Source organism: Nannospalax galili, unplaced genomic scaffold (genome assembly GCF_000622305.1).
Source record: "Nannospalax galili isolate Female #2095 unplaced genomic scaffold, S.galili_v1.0 scaffold1688, whole genome shotgun sequence".
Taxonomy (NCBI): Eukaryota; Metazoa; Chordata; class Mammalia; order Rodentia; family Spalacidae; genus Nannospalax; species Nannospalax galili.
This window is the reverse complement of record NW_008358621.1, coordinates 1,803,673-1,813,928: the sequence shown is the minus strand read 5'-3', so window position 1 is coordinate 1,813,928 and position 10,256 is coordinate 1,803,673. Positions and strand designations below refer to the sequence as shown.

At 44.4% G+C, this 10,256-nt stretch overlaps 1 long non-coding RNA gene across 2 annotated transcripts in view; it reads left to right on the top strand.

The window, feature by feature from the left end:
- Positions 1-8,788: 8,788 nt before the first annotated feature.
- The window catches only part of LOC115068224, a 12,744-nt gene continuing 11,276 nt past the window's right edge, over positions 8,789-10,256 (top strand). For both annotated transcript variants that reach the window (XR_003847598.1, XR_003847597.1), the window contains exon 1: positions 8,789-8,898. This is a non-coding gene — a long non-coding RNA (uncharacterized LOC115068224). The remainder of the gene's footprint in view (positions 8,899-10,256) is intronic.

Sequence of the window (10,256 nt, the reverse complement as noted above, 5' to 3'; positions counted from 1 at the left end):
CACATCTTTCAGAGAATTTCTGTTCTAGACAATGGGACAGTCAACACACAAGGGAATAAATACATGCGTGACTTCAGGTGATAGTAACACTATGAGAAAAACACATGGGGACACATGCGACAGGTGCCTAAGGGCACACGGTATTTGCAGGATGAGGGGAACAGAGGGGGCCCCCTTGAAGCACTGGAGTTCCACTTAAAGAAGAAGTATTTCTTGTAAGTATGCGAGATGCTAACCTCTCCCGCCTCCCCATGTTTCTTTCTCTCCTATGTTTTGTTTTGTTATTGTTCTTGAGACAAGGTCTCATGTAACCCAGGCTGCTCCAAACTCACTGTGTTGCTAAGGTTGGCCTTGAACTCCTGATCCTCCTACCTCTGCCTCCCAGGTGCTGTGATGACAGGCATGTGATATGACACCCTGCTTTGATACTGATGGTTTTGTGTCGGAGACAGAGTGTTACTGATGCTCTTCACTGAGAACTAGCAGAATACAGTGGCAAGCATGTGGAATTTGCAACCAGAAAATCTGAATTCGAAGTTTGCCTTTACTTCTGTGCACCTTGGAGGAGTAAGATAACTTACAACCCATCTATGCAGACATGTTAAAATATATGGTTAAATCACTTAGAGGTCAGTGAAGAAATCTGATTGAAACTGAAAATTAAAACTCAACCTCAATCTCGTATCATGTCTTGTGCTACACATAAAGCATTATGTACAGGTTGACTCATCTCTAACAGGAAGGAAAAGCTGAAAGTCTACAAGCAGAGCATCCACCTTAGCCGTGTCAAAGAGCCCCAAGACCGTGGAAGGAGGTGCAAAGGGTTGGAAGCAGACACTCTGAAATGGTAACAAAAATAGGTAAAAAGAAAGAAATTGAAAAAGCTAATAAAACTGATGAATCTCTGGCAAAGAAGCAATAGTTTGAGGTATGAATGGGCACAGAGTTGCCCAAGAGTACAAGATGAGAGTTTTATGAATGACTTAGAACAACAATTCATATAAATTCCTAGAAATTATAACTTGAAAAGACTGACTTGATACAAAACAGTAAACCTGAATAGACCATACTGTAACCCAAAATAAACCAAATCAATCATTTCAGATCTTCCAACAACAACAACAAAATATTAAGCTGAAAGCATTCTGTGGAATGCCAGGAGCAGTCTATAAAGAGTCATTCAAATATTTCATTAACTTTACTTAATGACAATCAAGGTTAATCTCCTACTCGCTTTATAAAATGAGCAAAAGTGTCATCATACCCCATATACACACATAAGCATATATATGTATATACATATATATATATATGGAGAGAGAGAGAGAGAGAGAGATTTTAGGACTTTGCATGTGTCTCAGGAAGCCAGAAGTCTTCTCTGGTTACAAGTAGTCTAATTCTGTCATAGGACATGTGAAAATTTGACATAGGAAGATTCCATGTTCTCTGGGAGCTGGAAAGCAGCTCCATGTGTCAACACTGGTGAATCTCAAGTTAAAAGAAAAGGCAAGTTCTTTCAGAGTTCAATATGGTGTCATTTGCATAAAAAGTTTTCAGACAGGGGCTGGAACTATGCCTCAGTGGTTAAGAGCACTGACTGCTCTTGCAGAGGACCCAGGTTCAGTTCCCGGCACCCACATTAAGAGGCTCACTGCCTATACCTCCAGCTCCAGGGGATTCGATGCCCTATTCTGGCCTCCTCGGGCACTAGGCATGCACATGGAGCACATACATATATTCAAGCACTCACACATACACATAAAATAAAGAGAAATATTTTTAAAAAAGAATACCTTAAGCTGGGCGTGGTGGTGCACGCCTTTAGTCCCAGCACTCAGGAGGCAGAGGCAGGCAGATCTCTATGAGTTCAAGGCCAGCCTGGTCTACATAATGAGTTCCAGGACAGCTGGGGCTACAGGGAGACCCTGTCTCAAAAAGACCAAAAAAGAAAAGAAAAGAAAAGAAAAGAGAAAAGAAAAGAAAAGAAAAGAAAAAAAGAATACCTTTAGAAAAGACACAGCTATTCAATACAAACTCATGTGCCCCCTTCAGTACTGGGAGGAGCTGCTGCTTCAAGACAGCAATTCCATCCTGGATTCCATTTTCCAATCCTGCTGCTGGATAGGTTTATGCCACCAGGATATGTGGGACAGGACTGTGTGTCCTGTCAGGCACAGGACTGACATGGGTCTGGATCCCCGAATCGCCATGTGGAAAAAATGTCCATTGCTCAGGAACATTCTCATTGGGCAGTTCAGTGAGGGAAACAAATTTCTACTATATGCAGCATCCAAAATTTGAGGTTTTCTGAAATGCTAACATGTGGCCCTACATGGATTAGTACACCCTTAAAGTGTGAACATGGCGTGAGTGTCTCATGCTCTGCGACTTCCTGATAGGCACCAGTGGATGCTGGCGGAGTACTACCAGGCACAGATAGATGCCTCCTCTCTTATCAGTCTGTGAGACTTTGACCCTTCATCCCTTCTTGACTTTCCAGAGCAGATTGAATGGGATGTAGTGAAGGCTACACTCTAGAAGGAAAATCATTAAGCTAGAATCATTGCCAAAACCTTACTGGCTTTTATGATATCAAGATTTTTTAATTACCTGCAGATATGAGAGGATATGTCAAATTGTCCCCGCCTCACTTTCCCCACGCCCTGACTTGGCAGATGACAAGAGCTGTCCCTTGAATACAGAACAGCTGTTTTCTTTCTCCTTCCTCTGTCTCCAGGACAGTCCTGGAATAAGGACTGGGGCTGGAAAGATGGTTCAGTGGGATAAGAGTAGTGACTGTTTGGGGCTGGAGAGATGGCTCAGTGGTTAAGAACACTGGTTGTTCTTGCAGAAGACCCAGGTTTGAATCCCAGCACCCACATGGCAGCTAACAACTGTCCGTAACTCCAGTCCCAGGGGATCTGACAGCCTCTTCTGACCTACGCAGGCATTGCACAACACAGGTGCACTGACCTACATGCAGGCAATATATACATACACATAAAATAAAAATAATAAATAAAATTTGAAGAAAGAAAAAGAGTACTGGCTGTTCTTGCAGACTACCTGAGTTTAAGTTTCAGCACCCACAGGGCAGCCAACAACCGTCCATAACTCCAGTTCCTAGGGATCCAACACCATCTTCTGACCTCCATGGGCACTGTATGACGTGGGTGCACTTACACACATACAGGCAATACACTCATACACATGAAATAAAATAAAAATAATAAATAGAATATTTAAAGAAGAATAAAGTAGCTGAGTGTGGTGGGGCACGCCTTTAGTCTGAGCACTCGGGAGGCAGAGGCAGGCAGATCAAGGCCAGGTGGATCAAGGCCAGCCTGGTCTACATAGTGAGTTCCAGACCAGCTGGGGCTACAAGGAGACCCTGTCTCAAAAAGACCAAAAAAGAAAAAAAAAAGAAAAAAAGAATAACGTATACCGACTTGAAATGGTGGCTCACGCCTTTAATCCCAGCACTTGGGAGGCAGAGGCAGGTGGATCTCTGAGAGACTGAAAACAACCTGGTCTACAAAGGGAGTTCTAGTCCAGCTGGGGCTACAGGAGACCTTGTCTCAAAATACCAAAATTTTAAAAGATATATACAGAAAGGGGTTAGACAGCAAGCTCAACAGTAAGAGCATGTATTACTCTTATAGAAGACCCAAGTTCAGCTCCCAGCATCACAGTGGGCAAGCACAACTGCCTGTAACACCAGCTCCAGGAGATCTGACACCATCTCTGGCCTCTATAGGCACCCACATGCATGTGCACACATGCACACACAGACACACAAACATACATGTAATTAGTAATAAGAAAATAAAATCTTTAAACTATATAAAGTATGCAGGCAGAAGCATGCAAGTTCTACATAGTACAATGCAGCTTCATGTATGGGGCTTGGTGTGCACAGCTTTTGGTGTCTGCAGGGGAATCCTGGAACCGGTTCCCTTCATGGACACCAAGGATGACCAGATAGGCTTCATGCTTTCATCCATTTGAGACTGAGATAAAGATACAGATCTCCTAGCATAGTAAGTGGCCCCATCACAGGGATTGGACAGATACGCTTTCCTTTAGCCCACATAACTGCCACTGTCAGTGCTGGCACAACTGATAGTCCTATAGTAAAGAGTTATGACCCCTTTTGTAAGTCAAACACACACATTCACTTTTACTTTCTGCCAGCTCAGTTGCCATAGTCAACTATACTCCAAAACTATTACATGGAAAATTTCAGAATTAAACAGCTCGTCAGTTTTCAGTTGCACACTATTCTGAGTAGCATGGTAAGATCTTCTAACACTGTTTCATTCTGCCCCATCTGGGATGTGAACCCTTGGTGCGTCCACTCACTCTGTACGTGCTGCTCGCCCGTTCATTGCAATCTGGATTAGCAGATCGACTTCTATGGTATCCAGGTACTTGTACTAAGCCTTAGGGAGGATCCCAGCATGACGTTCCAGTGTCCACATGAGATCCTTTCATCACTTCATGTAGGCACTGTGTCACCTCACATTATTACAAGCATGGCTGTGCACACAACTCAGTGGTGGAACATGTGCCCGGTGTGTGCGAGGCCCTAATTTCAATTCCTGGTGCTGACAAAAAAAAAAAGGAGGAGAGTGAGAACAGTGCCTTTTTATTTTAATTTTTAAAAATATTTTATTATTTTTACTTTATGTGTATTAATGTATTGCCTGCATGTATGTAAGTACACTCGTGTCATGCAATGCCCAAAGAGGTCAGAAGAGGGCATCAGATCCCCTGGAACTGGAGTTACTGATGGTTGTTAGCTACCATATAGGTGCTGGAAATTGAACCTGGGTCCTCTGTAAGAGTAGCCAGTGCTCTTAACCACTAAGTCATCTCTCCAGTCCCTGTAGTAAGAAACAAAATTCACATAGCTTTTATTACAGTATGTTGTTATAATTATTCTATTTTTAATTATCATTATTATTCATCTCTACTGTGATTACTTTATAAAGTTTACCATAGGTTTTGTGTATAGGAAAGTTTCATACACACACACACACACACACACACATCTAGTACCACCTGCAGTTTCAGTTTCAAGTGTCCATCAAGGAACTTTGGAATGCACTCTTATAAAGACAAAGTGAACATTCTGTAGTAAACGTTACTGTGTGATATGACATATCTGATACACAAACTTCATCTCATTTGAGTCTCACAACCATAGAGAGTCACGTGAGATTGTCCGTGTTATCTCCACTGTGTCAATGAGAAAAGTGAGACTCCAAGAATCTCAGTAACTCTAATCCTGTCACAAACATTGCTCAGTACTTTGCTGTAAGCTGGGCTCAGTGCCGGGGTGCTGGGAAATCACAGTGAGCTGTACAGACTCACCCCTTCTCTCCTGGAGCTCGTGCTTGGTGGAGAAAAGGACACATAAAGAGGTCAATGCAAGTGTAGTGAGAGGGGAAAGCCAAGTAAGTCCAGGACGCCATGGGAACCGAGAGCTGGGCTTCCTAACTCAAGACTGGGAGGAGGGTGGAGAGGGAATATTCTGATATTTGTTATATGTGAAACAAAATGTGCATTGGGAATAACATTTAGCTAGGATGGGGATTGTGGAAGGATGTCCCAAAGAATAGAAATCACCAGAGAGATGGCTCAGCAGTTAAGAGCACTGGCTGCTCTTGCTGAGGACCCGGGTTTGATTCCCAACACCCACATGGTGGCTAACAACCACCATAACTCCAGATCCTAGGGATCCAACTTCCCTTTTCTGTCCTTCAAAGGCTTTGCACAACACAGGTGCACTTATATACATGCAAGCAAAACACTCATACACATAAAATAATAAATAACTAAAAAAAAGTCACCAGAGTGGTTTTGCCATTAGGGGGTCCAAGTATGGATTGCTTTCTATTTAGGCTCTTCAGGAATGGTTCAGGTTTTCATGTTTGTGAAGACATGTGTGTTTATGAGCACACACACACTTTTTTTTAATCTTTTTGAGACAGGGTCTCCTTGTAGCCCCAGCTGGCCTGGAACTTGCTATGGAGACCAGGCTGGCCTCGAACTCATAGAGATCCACTGCCTCGAAAGTGCTGGGATTAAAGGCGTTTTAAACAAAAGCCAAGGACTTGAGAATCATTTGTCCTATCACATGACTCAGACACAAATAGTAATTCAAGGACTCTTGGTTCTCCAAGACTGACCTCCGTACTTTTACCCTACGCCTGACTACATCTGGATATAACGGAGTCCTCAGTTCCAGGTTAGGACTTTGTAGCTCAGTCTTCAGTTATATAAACTTCATCCATCCTTGCCACTGCCACCAGATGATTATCTTTAAGGGAAATCACAACTGCTTACAGACTAATCAGTGTTCCCATCAGCCTCATAAATTGGGAGGTAAGGGTGGAGTAGGAGAACACGTTATCATGCCCACTTTCGGAAAGGCACATCCCAGTCAGACCAGATGAATCATCCCGAGATCAAAATCCAACACCCATCCCTCTACCCCAGAAGTCTTCCCACAGCTGGGGACTTTATCCCATGGAGAACGCCACTTCTAGGCAAAATGCAAGGAAGACCAGGGAACCGATGGGAAACTGAGGCTCAGGAAGAAGACAGACGTGCATGTCCACTGTTAGGAAATAGCAGGCACTTGGACATCTGAGATCCTGCATTATCTTTCTTGCTCACCTTGTGAGGAGCTCCTAGGACCAGTGAGATGCTTTTAAAGGTGAAAACCTGAGCTCAATCCCAAGAACCCAAATAAAAAGCCAGGTGCAGTGGCAAGCCTATGTCATCCCAGGAGGGACAAGACAGAATGTGAAGACAGGTAGACCCCGGGAGCTTAGGGTGTCAGTGGGCTAAGTCCCAGACCAGTGAGAGACCCTGTCTCAAACAAAAAGTTGAAGGTGCCTGAGGAATGACACCTGATGTTGTCTTCCAACCTCCACACACCTACACGTGCACGAGCATACCTGCACACACACATACACCCCACATGTGTGCACACACAAAAAGGAAAGAAAAGCAGTCATGGTGGAAAAGCTGAGCCCAGAGCAAAGGACACCAGGAAGAGGAGAGGGTTTCTCTGAACACAGCAGTGTAGGTGCAGACTGACGTGCAAGGTGGCATGGCAACCCAGGACACACCTGGGAACACCAGTTCAACCACGCAGATGGTCATGAGGCAAGTGTCCTTGGGTCACATTCCTTCTGCTGTTATCAAAATTGTGTAAAGTTCAGTCCTGTCAAGAGGGATTCCCCTCCCCAGGGGCCCCGTCCCCCATTTTAGTTCAGGATGAAGAATAGATACATTTAGCACAGAGGCCCACCCTTTGAGGTCTTTGCTGCCTCTGTGTCTGAAAAGGCATCCCTGCCTGGACATACCTGCTCCCTTGATACATCACACTTTCTAAAATTCCACCATTAGAGCTGTTCTTTTCAGATCAAAAGAAATAAAACCTCTTTCCAAATGTAAATGCTTCCAGGAAAATTCAATATATACAAATTAATTTTCTCACATAAATACGTTTTGAGCCCAGACTTTGGGAAACACATGGAATTTCTTTCTCTTTGTTTGCTGGCAGACTAACTCCTAAGAGGCCTCCACACTGCAGAGTCTGATTCTGATAAATGTCCCCAAACGAATAAACAGATAAGTATTTACCTAAACTTAGAAAGCAGCCGGGTGTGGTGGCACACACCTTTTATCCCAGCACTTGGGAGGCTGAGGCAGGTGGATCTCTGTGAGTTCAAGGCCAGCCTGGTCTACCCAGTGAGTTCCAGGACAGCTGGAGCTACAGGGAGACCTTGTCTCAAAAAAAAAAAAAAAAAAAAAAAAAAAAAAAAATCCAGCAGCAGCAGTCCTGGAACTCACTATGTAGACAGGCTGGCCTGGATCTCTCTGCCCCCTCCCTAGTTCCCTAGTGCTGGGATTAAAGGCATGGACACCACATCCAGCTGTCCCAACTTTTGTCCTATAGCCATACACACAACCAGATATGCAACAGCAATTCCTTAAGATTATGGGAGAGTGGAAAAAAACTATTGCTTAGGGATGCTTAGCTGTTGGGGCTGAGCAACGTAAGACAGTGGGTCCTCACCTGTGTGAGGAGATGCTGGCCCCACAGCCCTATGAAAGTCCAGCACACACAATTAAGAACAGCTCTTAGCCTTTCGTGGTGAGAATAACCAACCATGCCACGGCTTTAAGTATTTACCACACGGTGTTTTTACTGATATTTTGGAGTGTACTCCTGTTGGGGACCCCTGCTGTTTAGGGTAGCAGTCTCCCCATGTCCAGATAGCCACAAGCTGGCTTGGCGCGATTGGGGAGACTCCTCTTCTCAGCAGGGCGCCTTCTGCTCTCCTCCCTGACTTACTTTTGAAATGCCCGTCACAAGATACATGCCCTCCCGCACAGGAGCTACCAGGTTTTAATCAGGCATTGTCTGATAGCCTGATAGAAGCCCACTGCCCTATGTAAATGAGGCATCCTAAAAGTACCTATCAGCTAAGGCTTTTACCACTACCCCCACAGTATAAAATATCCTGGTTTCCCCCAATTAATCGGAGCTGGATCACTGAGACTTGGAGCCGAGCTGAGTCACTGAATAAAGGGGCTGTACCACTGACTGAGCTGAGTTCTGTGTCTTACTGCCTACATCCAGCCTCCCCCCGGGGCGCTATACTTCGGTCATCGACTCACTGAAATCCAGCTTTAGCCATCGGGCACCTCTCCTCGTGACCCGGCAGCGGGTCCTGAACTCAGAGAGAGAGTGCACGAGTGAAATTGGGGCGGAACTCGACCGGGCCAGCCCCGGTAGCAGAGACCCACAGAGACCAGAGAAGCAGGGACCCGCCAGCAACGAGGAGCAGACGAGCCGTGGGACCCACCGCTTCCCAGGTGCGCAGGAGACCACCGCCACGCTAGCAGCTGGCGCCCCGAGATCCCCGCACGCCCATATACTCCTACTTATTAAAAATTTACTATAAGAGACTTGGAAATTAACTTAGTTGGTAGAGTGCTCACCTGACATTCCAGAAGTCCTGGGTTGGATCTCCAGCACCAGATAAAGTGGGTGTGGTGATGCACACCTGCCATCCCAGCACTCTGGGAAGAGGAGCAGGAGTTCTAAGTGATCCTAGGCTACACAGGGAGTTGAGACCAGCCTGGGCTACATGAGAGCCTGTCTCAAAAACCAAATAGCTATTTTAATGAATTGATTAATCAATTGTTTAAAAAGAAACAATTGAATAAACAAACAGAAAATGTAAAACAGCCCCAGGCAGACTGTTCAGGAGATACAGTGCAGAAGTGAAAAACAGCCCCAAGCAGGCTGTAGTTGCCAAAGATCTTCCAGAGCCACAAGATGTGGCAAAGACAGTCACCTTCATAATCCTGACTCTGGTACCACCTCTCTCTTGGCTTTTGGTTTTGTTTTGTTTGTTTTTTTTTTTTTTTGAGACAGGGTCTCATGTAACCCAGGCTGGTCTCAAATTTGCTATATAGCCGACATTGATCTTGAACTCCTAATTCTCCTGCATCCACCTCCCAAGTGTTAGGTTTGTAGGCCTGTGCTATCCTGGCTTATCTTAGGCTTTAAAAAATACATTTATTTATTTATTTATTTATTTATTTATTTATTTATTTATTTATTATTTCTCTCTTTCTCTTTCTGGGTGTGATATGTGATGTGTGATTTTGTAGGGTAGGGGAATAGACATATGTCTCAGCTTGTGAGTGGAGGTCAAAGGACAACTTTCCAGGAGTCAGTTCTCTCCTTCCATGATATGGATCCCAGGGATCCAGCTCAGGTCATGAGGCTTGTCAGCAAGTGCTGTTAACTCACTCAGCCATCTCACTGACCTAGTTTTATTTTATTTTTTATTTATTTATTTATTTATTTATGTGTGTGTGGAGGAGGATGTATGTTGTCTATGTGTACCTATCTTCGAGGGGTGCACATGTGTGCATGTGGAGGCCAGAGGCAGGCTCTGGTGTCCGCTCTAACTCTGTACTTTAATCCTTTGAGGCAGAGTCTCTCCCTGCCAGCAAATTCCACAATCCTCCTGTCTTCACCCCGCTCAGTGCTGGGATTACAGGGACCAGACCCTACTTGTTAAGTAGGTAATGGGATCTGAATGATAATTCTCATTATTGAATAATTATCATGTACCAAGCATTACACAATCAATTGCATTTAGTATTTACTGAACCACTGTCATGTTTAACTCCCTATTTTTCTATACACTATATATGTA